Consider the following 21,367-nt stretch of genomic DNA (forward strand, 5'->3'; position numbering starts at 1 on the left):
GGCCTGGAAATGGGAGGCCTGGAAACAGGGCTTTCTGAGCCTGGCTCTTCCACTAACCCTCACAGCTCTATTACCTCTCCTCTTGGTTTCCTCATCAAAAAAAAAAATGAAGAAAACACAATAGAACACTTTAGATTCCACCACTGTACATTCTTCTGTTGTTTTCATGTTCTTCCAGGAACATTTGTGTGTGTGTGTGTGTGTGTGTGTGTGTGTGTGTGTGTGTGTGTGTGTGTGTTGGGTATTTTTTTTTCTGTTTTTAATTTTAAAATGTCAGGTCGAAGCAGCAGTAGGGATTAACAAGCAGATTGACTCTCAAATGAGTTACTGCATCCCTTCCCAGAAGGAAGTAGAGGAACCTGGCTCACTTGGGCTCTGAAGAAACACCCAGATGTAGGACGTGCATCTAGGAACGAGTTTACAAGTCTCTCTGCAGAGCTGAGTCAGCCAAGGGGCCAACAGGGCCCTTCCCACCACCCCCAATCCCAGGATTAAAGTGAAGTACATGCACCCAGCAGTCACTCCCACCCTGAGGACACACCAGTTCATCCCTGAGATGCCACAGCAGCAACACGGAAGGCTTCTTGGTTTAGGAGTCAAGCAGGGCTGGGACTAGGGTGAGGGAAGAGTGACACTTGCCTCGGCACAAAACTTAAGGAGGTGCCAAGAAAGACTTACTAATCAAGATAAATTATATCATAATGCAATATTTTTTAAAAAAACAAATTGGAAATCCAAGGCGTGGGCTATCAGACTGGAACCAGGGCCAAGATTAGGGCAAGGCCAAGGAGGCGAGGTCATGTGAGGGTCTGTGATGTTAGCATAGTCCCGCATCCCAAGGACCTATCCACCCCTTCCTGCCAATAGCATCTCTGAAGAAATATCGCACAGAACCACAATCTCTGGTCCCAAATCCTTGGCATTCAGACTTGTTTAGATATTTTTTAAAAGGTAATGTAGAGCACATCCAGTAGATTACATAATCCCCACAGCAGGGTCTGGGGGCAGCACCCCCAAACACATTAACATTTCTGCAGCCAGATCTATGAATATTCACACTCTGCCGAGTAAAGAGACCACCAGTGGCCTCATGTTCATCCAGGTCAGGCTTTGCCATCACAAGAGTTAAAGAAAAGCCTTTTGGTTTTAGAATGTTTTGAATTTTGAAACTGCAGATAAAAGAGTGTGGGCCTGAATAGCATTACATTACGGCTCTTAAAGAAAAAAGGCGGCAGATTGGACCCAAAACTTTTGTTATAAACTTGTACAGAAAAGAGAACTGCAACGGTCCTCAGCAGTGATCACCCAGAGGAAGGCGATTTCTAAAAGTCAGTCAAGCCCAGAGCAGACTTAAAGCATTTCCCACCAGCCAACCAACCGACATTGTTAAATACTGTCTGTGTATAAAAGCCTGTATAGAGTCCTGGGCTGTACTGAAACATACTAGACACGGGTCCAGCCCTCAAGAGCTGAAAAGTTAGAGGAGACTGGAAGGTGACCATAAGTCATTGAATATTGGAAACTGAAAGGAGCTAATCCACACCCACACTTTAAAGATGATGAAACCGAAGTTCAGAGAGGGTGAAGGCCTTGTACAAGTTAGAAACAGGAAGTGAGTGGCACAGAGAGATCAGACTCAGGTGTGCTAACTGCTCTTCACTGCTCTCTGCATAAAAGCACATAATAATTGCCAATTTAGTGAGGAAATGAAAAGAGTTGTAAAAGATCCCAGCTGAAGTGGTTTTGGTCAAACACACCTTTGCAGCAAAGATGGGTTCCGACTTCTACAAGGACTGTAATTTGGGGAGGCAGCAAAGCAGGGGAGGGACCTCCTGGCAGGGAGATAATGAGGTATGGGGCGGGGCAGGCGGGTGCATAGCAGGTGAGTTGGGCATGTGGATTACGCTCTGGTGAAGGGCACAGAACGAGCTGTTAGAAAAGCAGGTAAAGGCAATGCATAGAGCTTAAATGCCAGAGTGAAGAACTTACAATTATGTCCTAAGGCCGCATTTCCCAATCATTTGAGTTCTGCCTTCATGACTTATGGCTGCCCACTACCCTCGTAGGAAGAGGCAGAGTATGGCTATTTAAATGAGCCCACTCTGGGGTCAGATTCTTTCCATCTGAATCCGGGCTCTGATGCCAACTGTGTGACCTTGGACAAGCTGCTTAACCTCTCTTTGCCTCAGTTTACTCATTTGTAAAATAGAAATAATACACGTACCTCCCTTGTAAGAGTTCCATGAAAGAGTGTTTACTGTCCTGAAAACGGTACATGGCATTCATTATAAGTATTCAATAAATGTTAGTTGTTGTTAACCTTTTAAGTTAAATTTGTAGTTATATATGTACTGTAGCCTTATCCTAAGCTATAATATCCATGAAACCCTGGGCTTCTTGTGACAGCTTTGGTTTTGATGACAAGAGGGTCCATCAAAAGTCTTAACTAAGGCACTGAATACCACAGGTAGGACGCTCCCAAGCTGGTAAGAGGGCCTCCAGAAGAACCACCCAGGAAATCTGATATCTGACCTTGCAACTGAGAAGACAGGGTGGACCGGCATCTGACTATACCTGAGACACACAAGGTGTGAGACACAAGCTGGCCATCTGCTGTGGGCGGAGCCAAGGGAGCCGGCTGAGCTGGGGGATGGGCCTGCATTCCCAGGTTCACTGCGCCAGAGGATGTGTGATTGTCTCCTTGGGCTAAAGTGAGCCACATGCAGGTGAGGGCTGGCAAGAGATCAGAGCAGGTCTTGTCCAAGAGGGCCACTCGGACAGACAGAAGGACCTTAGCTGGAAGAGGCTGGAGGTGAATCGCGGATTTTAGGGGCCGAGAACAGTGATCTAGAATAGAGGATAATTTGCTCTTTTCAAGACAACCAGAAGTAAATGGTCCCAGCAAATGTGGGGGAAGAGTCTCTGAGAAACCCATGAATGTGGCCACAAGAAGAGACTCAGCATTAAGTACCTGCCAAGCCCAGGAAGCTGGGAGCTGGCAGACAACAGTGCTGGCCAAGCAAGCCCTTTCCTGTCCCTCTCAGCCCAGTGACAAAGGACTGGATGTATTAAGTACTGAATTGAGACCCTTTGTGACTTAAAGTGACCACAGGACCTTCTACCGCCTAAGAATGACCCGGAAAGTTATGGGGCCTGATTGAGTTTTCCTCCCAGGGCAGGGAGACAACTAATCCCACTGAATCAACATAAAGGTCCAGCAGGAGACAAAATTAAGTCACGTTAATGAGTTAAGTCATCCCAATGAGTCATGTTTCTTTACACTCATTAGAAACATAGCTATTAAAATGAAATGTTTGTCCCTTTACCAACTAAAATCATCTCTCAATATTCCCAGTGGTATGGTAACCACCATTAGAAATCACTTCTATAGGGCAATAAGGAACTCAGGAAAAAAGCAAGGCAGGTAGGGACAGAAAAGATTGGTTTGGTGGGTTCAATGGGAACTCATTTGCTCCCCAACCTTGAATATGATGAAATTAAAACAGAAGATGTACCAATGGAGAACAGAATCCTTGGACAAATGGCTTGTGCAAAGGGAAATCGAGGCGGCCCAATTTCACGAACAGAAAAGCTGTGACTCCCTGAGTTCCTAGGCTGAGCTCATAGTATGATCTTGCTCTTTTAAGTGGAGCTAGGGCAGCAGAGGGAGATACGTTCTCATTGACTCTGAGTCATTCAGAAAGCATCAGCCAAAGTCCTCCGGTCCTGGAGCCTTGGAAGATCCTGGACTGAACCAGGCCCTGACGTCTGCCAAATGTAAGTGCAGACTGTAAGACATACACCAATGCACGACTTCCCTGCTGCCTTCACTTGGGGAAAGCAGAAGGACGGGGGGGGGGTGAAGTTTAAGTTTTAAGACAAGATGCAAGGGGTGCACCTCATCATTTAGGAGATGGCGTGTGTAAGGGTGAACAAACGCCACCTCCCGGCTGCCCCATTTAAACAAACGAGGAACGATCCAACCTAGTCCCCCTTCCCAACAAGGGACTTGTTCCAACTGTGACTTAGTCCCCTAACTTCCAATTTGGCTTCTTTCTCCTTCAACCCCACCTCTGCTCTCCCAGCTGTGACTTCCTACAACTCCAGACCAGCTGAGTTATCGTTTGGGGAAAAAGCAAATTATCCAGATTCTACTAGATGACCCAAGCATGATTGCTGGAGGAGGTGTTAGAGAATATCTCTTCCAACATTCTCATTTTACAGACAAGGAAACGAACTCATGTCACATGAGCTGAGACAAGAACCAAACAAAGTCCCCTGGCCCCAGCACAACGCTCCATTATACACCGTCATGATAACTCTCAAAGGAGGTCAGCTCCCCTCCCGCAGGCCACCATCTCAATCTTCATTCCTCTTCCACAAACACCTCAAAGTGGTAGGAAAGCCCCAGAGTTAACTTGCCTGGAACAAACAAGGATAAAAGAGATGAGGACCATCCCGATGAACTAGCCGGTCACCTTTGAATGGAGTAATCAGCGGCCACAAGTACTTTCTCAGAAGAACAGGATGGTCCAATGCTTACTGTACTTTGCAGAGTATACCTGGGACCCAGAGTCATAATCAGGGTCTCCACAGCTGGACCATAATGACGGGCAGGGGAAGGCCCAGAAACTAGGTTGGAGGACGAGGCCTGGAGTCAAGAATCTGCTCAGACAAACTACTATGACTAGTGGAAGGAGGGTGACGGAAGGCAAAATGCTGCCCAGACAGCCTATCAAGCAAGAGAAAAATCTGGCATCCAAATGAAATGGGGTTTATGAGATACATCCCTATGCCAAGCAGAAGTCTGGTCCTCTTATAGTAAATCCCAGGCCATCTGGTCTGCTTCCCCAGTGCAGGGTACCGACCCCTCTCTTCCCAAACGTTCGTCAGGATATTGTTTTTCAAAGGAGAATCTCAATTTTCATCTCCTTTTAACTAGCTGTGTTTAATCCACACCAGCTCTCCTTCCTCTACTTTAACTAACACCACCTCCACTTTACTTCCTCCCCAGCATTTGTTCCACCATGCAATCCAAGGCTATTGAACACAGTAGCATCAGACAGATCTCAGTTTAAATCCCAATTTGGACTCTTGCTAGCTGTGTGACATGGGCAGTGACTTTATCCTTTATCAAGCGCTTAGCCCAATGCCTGGCATATAGTAAGTATTCAATAAAGAGTGGCTGTCGTCGTTATTATTGCTATGTTCACTGAAGCCAGCTGAAGCTCCCTGTGTGGAATTAAATCCCAGAGGGCTGAAATGGGCTGTCCAAGGTCACACAAGTGAGTCAAGGAGGGATCCCAGATTTCCTAATTCCGGAAGCCTTCGCCAACCATCAGCTCCTGCACAAACAACATCATTGCCCAACAACCTAGAAATCTGGGTATCTGATCATATCCAAGTACCACAGCTGATGATTTAATAGGTACTCGCCATGTGCTGGAAACTGGGCAGGCTATATGAAAGCTTTAAGGCATCTACAGATCAGCATAGGAAGGTCATCTCTTTGCTTGTGGCAGGCAAGAACACAATTACAAAACAAAAGTCTGGAGCCGCGGCTTATGTTGCCCACTGGTGACAATATTTCTTGTCCATATTTGTTTTCAGAAGGTAGATGAAAGTAAGACCGCTGCCCTGGCTGCCTTATTCCTGGCTTTAGAAAGGCTTTTTCGATCGGGAATGAGTGGGGGGTGGGAGTCCTAGGGACTGAAGACTAAATGGGGTCTGGCCAAGGACAGCTATGAAAAAGAAGATGGGGGCTGGCAGTGGTCCCCACCGTTGCTCCAAAGAACTCCAGAACTCCAGAAAAGAATCCTCTCTTTGTGGCCCTTCAATCTCCTTCTTGGCTGGCATCCCTAGCTCAGGGCTGGTGTCAAGGCCTTAGGAAAACTCAGGGTAAGTGACCTTTCTGATGAAAACGGAGCATTCCAGAAACTCACGTGACAGAAGCGCCTCTTAAAAACTGAAAGGAAACAACAAATGAATGAACCAGCTAGAAGGCCTTCGTCATTCAAGTCCAACTACGAAAGCAGTCAGAAATGGCTAATCCAGTGTGTCCTGAATGCAGGGCTTCTGACGTGGAAAGGAATGGCAGAAAGAGCCCTCTCCAATTACGCCCCCGATTTATTAGATCTCCCTATGGTAAGTTAGGATTTGACAATGCAAGTCTTACTTTGTTTTAACTGCCATGCTTCCAGAGGAAGCAGCAAAAAGGAGCAATCTGAGGACCCAAGTCCTGCCCATGTAGACTGTCTGCCCTAATTCCAAGGATGCTGTCCCTTCTATAATATGAGCCACACTGAGAGCCAAGAGCCCTGAAAGGATATCAAACTCCCTGTTGGGGAGCAAGCAGAGTAAAGAACAATGGGAAGCTGGATGTGCAGAAACAGGAATTGGCAATGACTTTGGTTACTCCTCAAGTTGCCAGACTTGATGGTGACCGACCCCAAAGGCAGAAGCACCAACATCCGGGGAGGGTAGAAAGTTACCTTTCAGAACCATCCTCTAAGGGACCAGGGGGCCAATATCACTCACTCTGTGACCTCGACCCCACCAAATCTATACATAAAGGAACTGATGTTAAAATGAACATTGAGGACAGCCTTAGGGTGAAGGAGAGTGGGAGTTCACACCTGCAGGATGGATGTGAGCAAAGGGAAGGGAGCAGATTCTCTTTTTCATCTGGAAATGGGACAGAGAATGGGATAGATTCCTTATTCAGCCTCAGTTCTATCTATGGCTGTGAGTTGCAGGGGTGAAAACCCCTTCCTTTTCCTTGAATCACAGCAGCATGGCACATCCCACAGCTCAAAGTCTGAGGCAAATGTACATTTGAAATCAAACACATATAGGTACCTAAATTCTATCAGTGCATCTTTATCTCATGACGAGAAAGTGTAACCAGTGGATCTCCTCCGGTACTTAACGGTAAACATTCTTAAATCCCAGGAAAGGAAAACTTCCCCAACACAGACATTCACACACACCACAGCCAGTGTGCTAACTCTTAGTGTGACTCAGTTTCCCTCCATGGAAGCCATAGTCAAAAGTACCACCTCCCAGCCCTTCCCCAGAAATCAGCTTAGACTTTACTTTTCAAATACAAAGCCTCTGATTTCTGAGAGGTGGTGGTGGAGGAAGCAGAAGACCTGGTCAGTAAAGCTGAGTTTCTTCTTGCTCAGAGTATCAGCATCCCTTCCGACATTCCCTCCTTAGCCAGGTGTTGCCACAAAGGGAGCTGAGAGTTTGACAAGTCAGAAATTATCCACACCTTAAAAGGAATGTTCCTGGAACAAAAAATAAAAATAAAAAAATAACCCAAACCACCTTGTCTGTAAATTGGGGGTGGGGGAGGAGTGCGGAGGAAAGTAAAGAGATACAAATTTGAAAACAGTCAGGCTGTGCCAGGGTTAGATTTCCCTTCCCTCAAGGACAGCCAGATCTGATACGGCTGCTGATAAGGCCAAGTGGCTTCACTTTACTGCCCTTACCCCAGTCTCAATTTATAACATCAGCATCCCCAACATCATCAGAGACCCTTCTGAGAGCTTGGAGGGTGACTGTCACTGACATCCAGGCTGGACACAATCTACCAGAAAAAAACCCTACTAGGAAGTAACTTGAAGGTATCCGGAGAGCAGAGGCAGACAGAAAAGCACTTGCTGCCCGCAAGTGCCTTTCTGATTAAAAACTACACTTTTAAAACCAACACTGAGCCTTCCCTATCACAAATGCTGTAATGTAGCCCTTTCCTGCAAAATGACACCTTTCCCTTTAGAAACAGTATGTGAATCTGATACAAGTGAAATTAAACACAGTATAAGGCTCCCTAACTCATTTAACATCTTTCATTCAAGAACCCAAGGCACTTAAGTCACTTTATAAATGTAAAAATTCATGCCTCATCACTTTAAAAGGGGGAGTCGGAGGGAGTATCATTTTCCCATCTATGGTCAGTACATTTGAGTAACAGTCCATGGAAAAGCCCCTCTCTCACCACTGGAGGTGGGGAGGTCAGCCCTCTATATCATTATCCTAAGCTCGGAGTAGCTTGGGGATTAACCCAAAGGAGAACTGAGCCAAAATCAACCCTGCCCATTTAGAGGGGAAAGGGCCCTAGAAGCGGGGCTGGTGGTGCTCTCCAGTCTAGCACCTGCATCTGACTTCAGCCCCAAGGTCCAGGGCCATATAGAGCTATAGCTCAGGGGACTTCCTTTTTTCCTGCTATCCTTTACTGCTCCCTCCCTCCTGTACCTTTAAGTGACCAAAGTCAACACTAAATCAGCTTGTAATTTCCCTCCAAGGACGAGATAAATAAGTTGGCCCACTCTCTACTGTCTCCCCAGTTACTCAACTCTGTCCCCAAATATAAAGCCTAGGGGAGAAAGGCCAAGCCTCATCTCAGCCCACCCCTCCATGCCTCTAGGGTGTCCTGGGAGGCCCACCCCTGGCCCAACCACTCACAGCATTAGTTCAGTCACAGGAGCAGACAGGAGAGTCACCCAGCAGTCCAGCCCCCCCCCGCCCCCCCCAATCCAGTGCCTTCTGTCTCCACAGGCAAGCAGATGTAGCACTGCCTTGCAACCAGGGGGAAAACCCGACTCTCAAAGGGCTGTCTTTTCTAAGAGGAAGAAAGGCAATGGGCAGTCCTGCCACAGGATGGAAGTCGGTGGTCACATGCAAGCCAGCTCAGAGCTGGAAGCACCTTGTTCTTGGAGACACAAGGTCGGGGACTGGGGACCTGGAAACTGGCCCATTTGTTTTCTAGAGAGAAAGACACTGTATCCCCCATCCCTGCCCCGGGAAGGCTATTCAGCCCTCCCCTTGACCCCTCTTCCTGGTTACAGCAAAGAGAAAAACCCCCTGATGACCCAAGTATGAAGGCCAGAATAACAGCTCCTTTGCTACTGGGTGCTGAGAACGCAGAAGAATCGGTAAGCTGAGCCCCCAAGGTTATGCTGGCACAGCTCCCCAGGGGCCTGCTCTTGTCCTCCTGGGAGGGCTCGAAGTGGCATCAGAACAACCTGCCACCCTAAGCTCTGTACCTGAGGCAACCAAACAAACATACCCCCCAAGGAAACTGTGGAGAAAGAGGGAGACACAGTCCAGGGAAGGAAGGGAAGGGGATCAGTTTCTGACTGGGCATGGAAAGAGGCCAATATCGCCTTCCCGTTGCTGTAATGGTCCCCATCCCAGCCCCGCATCTCCCACAGAGGACCGGAGATCAGGGTGGGCAGATGGAGAGCTGGCAGCCAGGGGGCTGGGAAGGGGAGGACGCCTAGGTGTGCAGTCCACCATCACCTAGTTTTTCTATGCACCCTGGAGAGAGGGTTCATCTTGGCACGGTTCCCTCCCCTTCAGAAAAGTCCTCAGCCTCAAACTCAGGAGGGTCCGTGATTCCCACTCCCAAGCCTCTCTAGCTTCCACCCAGCCTGACGCCCCCTCCGCTCCCCCGAGGCGGCCTCGGGGATGCTCTCCACCCGGAGGAAGAGGGGATGTCAACCTTCCGCTGCCGGAGATCCCCGGCTGACCCTTTCCCCTCGCATCTCCCCATGCCCCCTTTGTTTCAGGCGGTGAAAGTTGCCAGCGTGCACCCCTTCCCCAACACGCCCCCCTGTGCGCCCATCCCCCTCAGGGAATCCAAGCCCGGGCGCACCATCTAATTTGCGGCTCGCTCTCGAGCCGGGGCACCGCTTCGAAACCGAAAGCAAAGAGGAAGCGGGATCCGGCAGCGCCCCCAGCCCGGTCGCCCGGTCGCCGGGTCTTCCCCATCACCGCACCATCGCCCGCGCCCTCCCGCACTCGGCGCTGCCCGCCCCGCGTGGCCACCTCTCCCGGCGGCGGAAAGGCCTCTCTGCGGGCATCGGGGGCACCTACCGGTGCGGGGCCGGGGCCGGGGCCGCGAGCAGGGGCAGGGCAGGGCCGGCCGCCTGCCGGGAGCAGGTGCGGCCGGGAGCGCTGTCTCCCCTGCTCGCTCCCGCTCCTCCTCCCGCGCCGGTGCTCGGGGCGCTCTTCTGCGCCGCCTGCTCCCCGCCCCCAAGCCCGGCGCTCGGGCTCCCCCCGCGCCGAGTTGCCGGCCCTGCCTCCCCCACGCGGCCGGTCCTCCCGCGCCGCGCCTAGTCCCGCATTGTGTGTCGGCGGCCGCCGCGGCGGTGCGGGGGTCGGGGGGCTGCGGCCGCCGCTGCCCGGGCGGAACGGAGCCCCCGGCGGCGGCGGCGGCTGCGGCCGCGGCGGCGGCGGCGGCGGCGGCACTCACCCATAGTACGGATGCGGTGCAAACTGCACATGCTCGCGTCTGACAAGCGCTCTGCCTCCGGCCCCGCTTAACTCCTTGCTCGCCCGCTCCCCCGCTCCCCCGCCGGGTCCGCTGCCCGGCCGACCGCACCGCCTCGCGCCGCCGTGAGTCGGCCGCGCCCCGGGCGCCTGGAAGCGCGCCCTCGGTCCGGGCCGCGGCGCAGGTGGCTGCAGTGCAGAGCTCCTCGGCCCTCCCAGCCCCTGCCACCGCGCCTGCGTTTGAGGTGTCTGCAGGAGCCCCGAGGAGAGGACCAACCGGGACCTCTCAGCTCCCAGCTTGTAGGAGTTGTGTGGACTGCGTGTACAACGTCCACTGTGGATATCCTGTAGGTCCCAGCGACCTGAGGGCCACGGTCAACATGGTATTGCAGACCCACTATATGCCAGCATAATGCTCCGTGCCGTCCATTCATTGAAACGGGCCTGCAAGATGGGTGTTTTTATCCGCATTTTCAAGATGGAAAAACTGAGCCCTGTGGAAGTTAAGGAATCTACCTAAGGCAGAGCCTGAACGTCCAAGGCCCACAGTTTGGTTTCTACCACAAAGATTAAACATAAGATGTTCCTTCTGAAGTCAATCTCGATTCTTCTATTGGAAGGTGGAAAATAATGGATGTCATCTAGAAAGCCTGGAGATTTTGGTATGTGGAACTGTGGGAAATCAGTGATAGAGGACCCTGCCTTGAGACAGGCCCCTCAGGCGGGTCCTGGTTCCTGCAGAAAGGCTGCGCAGGGAGTAGGAAGGCAATGCAACCCCAATCCCTACACCAAGCCTGGGTTTGGCACTGGGCTCTGCAGCCAAGAGGGAAGGACATTTTTACAATTTCTAATGCCCCCTGAAGGTATCTTTTTGTAAATAATCCGTCCAGGGGGGTGCTCTTTTCTAATTCTCACACAGACCCTATGTGTGCCAAGGCCTGATCTGTGAGGTCTGATGGCTGCTTCCCTCCTAGCCCTCACCCCCTTTTTGTCACATGCCACAGTGACAAAGAGCTCTCAGAGGTCCAAGGCAGCACAGAGTCTTCTAAGAAAAGGAACCTGAGGTCCATCCAGCTGGCCTTGCCCCATTCTGGATGAGAAGCCGAGATGCTGTCCTCCAGTCCGAACCTAATCTGATCCTAAGCCTTGGGTTTCTCAAACCCGCAGAGGAAGTACACAGCCATGTGGTGCCAGTGGCAAGAGCTCTTGGCTTCTCTGAGTTAGTTTCCTCCTCTAAGATGGAGATAATATCGCCTACTTCATAAGTATATTGTGATGACCAAATAACAATGCATGTAGAGTCCTCAGTACAGTAGGCCTTCAATAACAGGAAAGTGTTTTCTGCTGGGGGTAAAGCAGGGATGAGGAGAAGCGATCAGAGCTACAGTGAAGCATGTGGGCTGTCCTAGAATACTGTCAGAGAGGCAGGAGACAGTCCCCTCCCAGAAACACCTTGGCAAGAACAGGCTTCAGTAAGTCTGGCAGCAAAGCCCACTTGCTGAAGAGGGACCTCCCTGGCGCCCCCTTGCCTCGGAGGACCAGTTCTGCTCTGGTTCTCAATCTGTGGCTGGCAGCTGATCCTGCTCCCTTCTGGCTCGGGGAGGCAGCATTGCTCAGAGGAAAGCACAGCGGGCTGTTAAGGCAGAAGATCTGATTTGGGATGACTTATCCGTTAGGTACTTTGCAGTGCCTAGCACCCACAATATTTTGGGGGCCAACAAAAATGTTTGAATTTCTTTTAAAATCAGAGGCAAAAAATAAACTTTGAGGTCAAAGAAAATGTTTTCCTATATAATTTTAGTATAGAAGCCATAGTATATAGAAGCCAAGGTGCCAGTTACAGAATCTGAAGAAGGAAGAGTTGGGAACTAAGGCACAAGACTTGGCATCAGTCACTCTCTCCTGTATCCAGCTCTCCTATGGACTTAACTCCATCATCTGGGTCTTCCTCATTCCCAAATTAGGAATCATTTCTTCCTAATAAAAATTTATATAATGCCTTACAATGGACATATCTTCTCTCTTTGGGTAAGGCAGCTATTTTTAATCCCCATTCTATAAACGAGGAAATCAAGGCTCAGAGAGATTATATGGTTTGGTCAAGGTTATATTGCTAGTAAAGGCAGAATGCAGTTCCAACTTAGGTCTTCTGGCACCCCATCCAAGGTCCTTTCCATCTGCACCTAGAAGATTTCAAATAAGATCAGGTGTGTACAGGACAGAGCTGTCTGTTGCAGAAGCAGACCTAAAAATAGCATCTGTAGCAGCGAGTAAGTCCCCTGGCTTTTCACCCAAAGAACGCTGAGACAAGCATGCGGTGTTCTGGGAATGGGTTGGGGCGGGGTAGCCCTGGGTGAAGGTAGGCACCATGATAGTGGTTCTGGTGATTCAAGTATAGATTCAAGGTGGAGGGCCATGGGGCAAACCAAGCCCCACTGCACTAACACACGCCAAAGGATGCCAGCCCTTTGACTTCTTGTCTTATCAGAGCAACTTGGATCTGAGTTCAGACTCCACATCCTAGCCAGATGTCTTAAGGCAGTTTATTTAAGCTTTCTGAGCCTATTTCCTCATCTGCAAAATGGAAATGGCAATAAAACTAAACCCCATGGCTGTTGCAAGCATAAATGAGATGATACGTGTTAGGACCATAGCATAGTGCCAGGAACACATACGTAGTTTGAATTCCCTGCCACCACAGGCAATTAATGGTCTTTCTCTTCACATTTCTCTTCTACCACTAGGCAGGGAAAAAACAGTCTTTCAAGTGTCTTTGTGTTTCTAAAGTGCCTTGAATATGTTAGGTTCTTAACCATATTTTCTGAAAGACAAGAACTTTTCTGCCTTTCTACAAAGCAAACCATCCGTAAAGCGGTAGCTCTTGTCCACCGTAAGTAGTTTTCTCAATGACTTTCAAGGGGAACCAGAAAAACACTTCTGTATGCTCGTTAGAGAGGACTGGTTCTTTGGGGGTTGCCCTCTGACACAAGTCAGGAGAGATGTTGCTCCAGAGGGTGATTTCAGTGGAGGGACTGGGCCAGCAGCCAGAGCAGGAAGGACCTGGGAGGGAGCTGGAGCATGGAAGTTGGAGGCCGAGAGAGAACTATGTATAGTCTGTCCCAGATGCTGTGATAAGAAAGAGAGGAGTGAGGTAGGGGCCGAGGAAGCATTGAAGTCAAAGGCAATCTTGAGCCTGGAATTATTTGGACCAGCTTAACAGGAAAATAAGTTGGGTGAGAAAGAACTGGGGGAATCCCCAGGGAACCAGTCCTCCATAACAGGCACACAGAAATCTTTCTGTTCCCTTTGAAACAGAAGGGAAAGAAACTTTCCCATGAAAGTCATCATGAAAATTACGGTGGACAAGAGCTTCTGCTTTATAGATGGTGTGCTTAGTGGAAGGGCAGAAAAGTTCTTGTCTTCCAGAAGATATGGGCATGGTTTTGGCAGTAAGAGAGGAGGTCAAGGTAATCTGCTGGAGTTTGAAAATGGGGGGGGGGGCGGGAGGAATCTCTTTGTAAAAACCTTTTCTTGAAATAGGAAGGAAAGAGGCATAAAGAGGCTAAGGAGTATGAACCTGCACCATTTAGGATTCTTTGGTTGCAAGCAACAGAAACTGACTTTAGCTATCTTAAGTCTAAAAGGAATTTATTGGCAGGCTATGATCAGGTGGCTCACAGATTTGGAGGGAATGCGGGCAGAATAGACTTGAAAAGGCTAGGACCAGGACAGCTTTGGGAGTCCAGGGAATGGGAAGTAACTGAGAGTCTCCTCAGGGCTTTGCTGCCGGAACAAAGGGGCTTCAATCTTTTTATCGCTTCCGCTCAAGTGTAAGAATCAAATTTGCCTAAGTTCAGTCATGCATCCACCTCTTGGCCAGGGAAGGGCCAGCAGGATACCCGGATGTAAGCTCTATCAGCACCCCAGGGTATAGAGCTAGAGACAGGCCAACGTTTTAGGGACTTTGCACAGCTGCGAGCTGTGCTCAGGAATGGATGAACAGTGATAGGGAAGCAGGTGCAATAGGTTATTAAGGATGTCCTTGAATGTTTATTAAATGCCTCTGAGGGGTGGAAAGTGGTACCAGTGGAGGGGGAAGAGGCATCAGGCCCCAGGGAAATGGTCAAGTTGACTGCAGGTTTATCAGAAGGTTTGCTACCCGCATGTCCATGTGGGAAAGGGGTGTGTACTTTCACAGAGCTCTCAAAATAATGTATGTTCCTACTTTAGGGATATTTAAAAGTCATGTCCTCTCTCTTTTTGTCAGTCATCAAAAAGAAAACGCAGTGGATAAGAACTATGCAGTATTCATGAACACCTCGAGCCTGAAAATGAGGAACTCACCATTCTGTGATAATATGAATTCATCCATAAAGCATTACGACATTAACGTTTGTGCAGTAAGGTAGCCTGGAAAATGAGTGCAGGTTCATGAGACTAGCAGTAAATTAAGGGGGAGGGGGAGGCCAATGCTAAAAGAAATCAAAGTGAAAATATGAACATACATTGGAACTACACTACTTCACAGTTTTAAGTGTGAGTTTAACTGTGAAGGTTGTAAATTTGGGGAGGGCTAGAGTTGATTATGAAACTTAGGAATCATGGGGAGAGCCATCCCCATCCCCAGCTGCTCTCATTTCCGACTCAGCAGTCAGCCCAGGTGCTGGGCAAATTTGAAAGAATTTCTGCCCTGGAGATTAGAAACCAAACTCCAAGCTAGTCACCTCCCCTTCGTGCCTCCCTTTGCCAGGATACAAGGAGCTTAGTCGTCTGAGGGGGGACAAAGGAGTATTGTTAAGGCGAGCCTGGTTATGAGAAGGCTTTGCAACTAAAAGCTTTTATGCTGCTATCTAAGCCCTTCTGCCTGGGGGACACTGTGTGCCTGTCCCAACTTCACTATATCAGTTCAAAGAGAAATTTCAGCCTGATGCAGTGATTGCAGAAGGATATCTTAGGACTCAGCAATATTAATAGGTTAAGAAATTCTATCACAACATCTCATCCAAGACCCGATTCCTGGCCCCACTAGGTCCTGAGATGGGTTAGAGTGGGAGAATCTTGCTTTTTGTAGATCTGAGTTAAAAGAGTTGTCCCATAGGAGCTGGCTGAGAAGCAGCCCAGCTTGGGAGGGGGGAATGGGGGTAGGTGGGGCGGTGGTATTGGGATTTATCACTGAGGGTAGGATAAAATCTGTTTCGATTCTTTTTACCCCCTTTGTCCTAGCCCTTCTAGGAGAACTCTGCCACCTTCAGAAAAGGTTCTGTAAGCCTGAGGGGTTGATGATCTCAGGGACTCCATCTTGTCTGGGGAATTAGTTCAGGTGAGGTGTCCTATTAGTCTTAGATGCTAACTGATTAAGAAGTTATATATTTAATGTCTTCTCTTCTCTAGTACTGTGCTGTTGTGAGGACTGGAATCCTGACTTCAAGGACATTGTTATTCAATTTAACAACCTTAATGTACCATGCACTGTGCTAAGGATTAGGGTCATAGTGGTGAAAAGACTGAGACCTAAGCATATGGATATGGGAACAATACACAACAGTCTCTAACTCAGTATTACCCGATGCTCCTAGTGACTTAAATTTTGTACCTCCCGTGGAAGGGCATGTGATTATTTGTGTTCTCAGATGCAGCTGTTTCCATGCCAAGCTTTATCTCTACCACACTTGATTTGTAAAGTAAACTCTCAGGCACTGGCTCAAAATTGACTAGTATTTACAAATTTATACACTTCTTTCTGTCAAGAGACTCTTTACCCTTCTTTCTTGTCCACGGCTTAGGTCAAGGGTTTGCTTTCTCTTGTGCCCTTCAGCAAGTACAGACTTGGGAAGGGGTATTGCCATCTTTAGTGGATTTTTCCATATCTGTGAGCAGTAATGTCAGGTATAGAGCTGTGATCTCCCCGGGGAATACAGCAGAGGGGTACAGGGACAGAGAAGGAACAATAGTGGGGTTCCCGATGGAAAAAGGAAGACCACAGAGGGGATAAGTGCTCTGTTCTGGACCTGCACGTCTGTTCAGAGTGCACAGGCTAAGAAGGGAACTGGTTGCTCGAGGCCTCATCTTGACCTGGTAAGTGCCCTTGTGGGCAGTTGTATGATGGGAGATTAACACTACACCATATCCTGGAGCTTTTACTATTTAAGTCCAAATTCATGTTGTAGGAAGACATTGGGCCTGGTGGCTCCCACCCCCGTCCTAACTGAATGGAGCTGGATGATGGCCTGAAACTCTAAGAATGTCAAAGGAAGGTTCATGAGGGTCTCTGGTGCTGCAGTCCAGGAGTATGGATAAACATGGGTGAGTGTGGAGGAGTGAGAAGGGGTAGAAGGAAGGAATAGGGGCTCCAGACTTTCTCCCTGAAATCATCCACCATGCTGCTCCCGCCCAGAACCTCACAAAGTCAAGCCTCTGGACTACACCCAACTAGCTTCACATTCCTTCTTTCCTCAAGTGGAGACCACGGCTGAATACGACATTTCCCTTGCAAGATGTAAAATGGGCTTGGATTAGAACTAGGCCTAACTTAACTCTGTCCCCAGACTTGTGTCTGTTCCTTCAAGACCTGGACAACTTCCAGACCACAAGAACATAGTGTATAATAGGAATCCAGTAGTGCTGTCGTGGTCATAGCTTAATTGCTCTGAAGAGGTAACAGGATCCAGGCAATATCAAAAGCATGTGAGTCCCCTCCGATCTCAGCATTGGTCCTCAGCTCGCCCCCTTGCCAAATCCCTGCCCAGGATCTTCACCAGTTGGAGACAGTGAGTTGGCATTAAACTTGAAAGATGGGAAGTTATGAGGGCAAATTCTGGTTCTCTGACTGGCAGATTGTGGCTTTATTGAGTTAGTTGTCAACTTCTCTGAATCTCAGTTTTCTACTTTACTGATGAGATCAATATTTTAAAAACATTTTAATAGCTTTATTAGAAAAATGATTCATACTCCTTATAAAACATTCACATAATATAAAAAGAACAAAGCAAAAACTAAAAACATTACACCAAATTTCTACACCCAAAGATAATCATTGTTACTATTTGGTGGAAAAAGTCTTCTACCAATATTTACATACATATAGTTTTATACATATAGTTTTACATAAAGTCAATTATATTATACATACTTTTCTAGAAATTGTTTCACTTGACATTAAGTAATGAATATTTTTCCATGTCAATAAAAATAATTCTTCAACGTAAATTTTAATGGCTACATAGTATTTTATTCTCTAGATGAATTTTAATAACTTATTTACTAGGTTCCAACTGATGGACATTTAGGTTATATCTTTTTTTCTTTACTTTGTTATTATTGCTGCTATAAATATTTGGGGCAACACAGTCTTTTCAAGCATCCTTCTCCTAACAAGAAAAATATTGAATGATGTAGCTCAAGGAAGGACACAAGAATCATAAAACTCTGTCAATGAGAACAGGAATTTTGAGTGAAGGAAAAGGTCCTAGAAAATTTTTAGTGATCTTTACCTCCATAAATGGTTTCCAATCTTATGTACATTACTACATATGTACATTACTATTCCACTGGCTTGAGTGGCAAGTATATTTAGGGAAATTTCTCATTCTGAATATTCCAATGGATTTATTTCTTTTTCTAAAATTTAATTAATTAATTTGGTTGCACCGGGTCTTAGTTGTGGCAGACAGGCTCCTTAGTTGGGGCATGCGAACTCTTAGTTGCGGCATGCACGTGGGATCTATTTCCCTGACCAGGGATCGAACCCGGGCCCCCTGCATTGGGAGCGGAGAGTCTCTACAACTGCACCACCAGTCCCCACCAATGAATTTATTTCAACACTAGGATTTTGCTTCCCAAAAGAATCATGTTCTTCCCAAGAGTGTCTTTGTTCCAGAGATCCTGGGTCCACTAGGCACAACCCCCTGTGCCCTGCAGGGAAATTCCTGCTTGCAGGTTCAGGCAATTCCAGATGCCATCTGAATGTTTATCCGGTGGCCAATGGGACAATGCATAGTGTTTGGAAGGAGCAGCAGTCACGTATCACTCCCAGAGCAATGTCTGTTGGTTTCCCATCCTAGGAATCGGTGTGTTCTGCTCCATCGCTTACCTCCCTTCTTATGTACAAGACCTGTCTGTAGGCTCTACCTGATTCCTTTGGGTGGACCCAACTCTGTAAGAAGAAAAGGACTAGTGTTCCCTCTTCTGGACCTGAACCAGGAAATTGAGAACCTAGAAATGTGGATATTCCTTTTTGGAAAGGTGCACTGTCCATAGGACCTCTCTGAAAACTCCAAAGCTCACTTTTACATGAGGAAAGCTCGCAGTAGGTGGATTCCCTCAGTGCTCTGAGTCGAGCAGTCTGGTTCCACCTCCGTGTCCCATCACTTTACCTGTGGTGGAGTAAAGATGATTCTCAACGCTCAGCTTGGACTTTTTGTGCAGAAGAGACTCTTCCTGTGCCCTCCTCTTGTGGCACAGTTGGGTGAGAGGGACCTGGAAAAAGTGCCAGGCTGATGGTCTGTGCATGCTGGAGCCAGGCAGCTGGGAAAAAGGAGAATGTTCTTTCCATCTATCCCTACTTCACCTTAGTCTTTTAATACCACTAAATTCTCCTAATCCCTTCCCTGAAACTATGTAAAATTGAACAAGGACAAAGGATACAGAGTTTGAAGTCTCCACTTTAGGCAGAGCTTAAAGCTTCGTTAATCACCACTTTTCAAAGTGACCAAAGCCTGCAGCGGTCCGAGGAGAAGGGAGCAGATCTAGCCCTAGGTGTGGCTGGGAGCAAGAATGCTGGGGCTCACGGTCCTTTAGGAAAGTAAGCCATGCCGACCACTAGATGGCGCTGAGCAATAGCCTCCGACGTCCTGGCGGGTCCTGGGTCACACCCAGGACTCTGAGACGGAAGACAGGTTTGTCATCTGGACTAAACCCCCTTCACAAAAAGGCGTTGGCAACAAGAGCTTCCAGTAGGATATGAGCCCTGACGCTGCTGGTAAAAACCCCGAGCCTGGGCACAACGATCAGCACAAGGAAGCAAAGGTCTGATTGATCAAAGGAGACCTAATGGTTTCATCCTAAAGCACCCAGGTGTGGGGCAAGGGCTGCAGCGGCTATGCCTTCTCATTCATTCAGGTATTTCACGTCTTCCCTTCTCGGTGAATGCTGGGGTGCTTGCTGGCCCAGTATTACAGCCACCCTGGAAGGCGCCCTGCAGGGGAGTGCAGTATCCCTGAAGCGGAGGGAACTCCAAGCCCTGCCCCACCCCGGTTCATAGGCCTCTTCCAGTCAGGAGAAGCAGCTGCTTAGAGGGGAAGCCAAGGGGCTCCCCAGGCTGCTATAGCACCTGCCACCTACTTGGAGCTGGTCTCTGCCCAGCCCGTCCTGCCCCCTGATGTGAGCTGCCATTGTTTTCATCTGTGATGAAAGCTAATGGAGAAATAAGACAGCTGGTTTCAAACCATGATGTTGCAAGTTCTAGAATGATCTAGAATCCCAGTTAGATGACTGGATTTACCAGGTTCTCATTCCCTGAGCTCCATCAGCTCCCAACTCAGCTTCCCTTTCTCCCTCCCTGCCATCTCCTTTCCCCCCTCTCCACCCGTGTCCTACCCAGCCCCCGTCCGCCTGGCTCTCTCTTGCTTGGGGAGCCCACAGCTGCACTGCACAGATCATTTTGCATTGATATCTGTTGTCATTACATCAGCTCTACCCTGTGTTCCCCTCTGGGGCTGTTGCTGCTCTCTGAGAAGATCACTGGAGTGTTGGAATATGATGTATGACAAACCAGTCAATACCAGGCACCCTACGGGTCCTAAGGAGCAGGGAAATACAGAGCCCTGAGCCTGAATGCATGTTTTTAATGTGTCCCCGGGATTTCGTGATGGGGAATCACTGCCTACCTTCTCACTGGAATCCTTCTCCTTCAGGCCCTCCTTCCATCTAATCCTCTTAGTAGTTAGCTTCCAGGTCCCTAGTCTTTGCACATCTTCCTAGTCCTTTACCTCTTTATACCTTCACGTTCCCTCCTCATTTAACAACACTTACTAGGTGCCTATCATACGCCATGCACAGGGGCAGACCTTTATCTCCACCCCTCAGGGCAGATAAGAATCCTGCTCCCTGTTTTCCAAATGCAGAACCCCTCCACTCCCCATCCTCCGCCTGGCTCTCTTTGGCTCCAGAGCCCACAGCTGCACTGGACAGATCATGTGTGGGGATACAGGTGGTAACTGCATCGGTTCTTCCCTGTGCTCCCCACTGGGAAGAGCCTGGATTCAATGGCAGGTATGTCTGCTTCTGAAGCCTGTGTCCTGCGTTCATCTGTCACACGTGCCACAGACTGTTTCCTCGCGCAGTGCCTGGAAAATAGGAAGTGCTCCATAAATACTTGTTAGTGAGTAGCTGAATGAATAAATGAAAGAAGGATCCACACTCAACGTTAGGATACACCCACCCAATACACACACACACACACACACACACAGAATTCTGCCTCTGGGCCTTCTCGTTTCCTTCCTACCCTGCACCTCTCTGCAAGTCCCATTACTGCCCTCCCAGCCCCACTTGGATGATGACTGAGCCTCTGTGACCCAGCCCATGGTTGCTCTGGCTGCTCCCAGAGATTCAGCAGTAGAAATAGCCTCCCGAAAGCTACCAAGCTCTGCCCCTGCTCCTGAGGCAGAAGGCTGGACCAGGACTGGCCCTAGGGCTCCTGAGAATCTGAGGCCCCTCCCCCCTCTCCTCTTTGCTTTCCTTCTTCCCCTTTGCTCTCCTTCCAACAGCAACTGGGAACCAGGCCCTGAAGGCAGAAGAAGGGTTGCTTTGATTTGGGAGGGTTTCCATGAGGCAGGATGGATCTCTGGAGCCCAGAGCCCTGCTCAGAGAAAACAAGTGGGGTTAGGAAGTGAGGTCTCTAGAAGGCCCAGGACATGGGGAGGATGAACCATCAAACATTTCACCAGCTCTCCTAGAGTTATTGCTGTCTCTCAAGCTATCTTGCTTAACTATTGCAATCCTGCGACAAAGAGAATTCTCTGGGAGCAGATACTACCTCTGGACCTAGTAGAGGAGATACCGAGAGAGGGACGTAGGAGAGTATCTGGTAAAC

General features: G+C 48.6%; 1 protein-coding gene across 2 annotated transcripts in view; it reads right to left on the reverse strand.

Annotated features, from left to right (window-relative positions):
- TMEM229B (transmembrane protein 229B) overlaps nt 1-9,964 on the reverse strand; it is a 35,849-nt gene extending 25,885 nt beyond the window's left edge. For both annotated transcript variants that reach the window (XM_061182679.1, XM_061182678.1), the window contains exon 1: nt 9,880-9,964. The gene's annotated coding sequence lies outside the window, so the exon portion shown is untranslated. The remainder of the gene's footprint in view (nt 1-9,879) is intronic.
- Nucleotides 9,965-21,367: the final 11,403 nt, after the last annotated feature.

Source organism: Eubalaena glacialis, chromosome 2 (genome assembly GCF_028564815.1).
Source record: "Eubalaena glacialis isolate mEubGla1 chromosome 2, mEubGla1.1.hap2.+ XY, whole genome shotgun sequence".
NCBI classification, from domain to species: Eukaryota; Metazoa; Chordata; class Mammalia; order Artiodactyla; family Balaenidae; genus Eubalaena; species Eubalaena glacialis.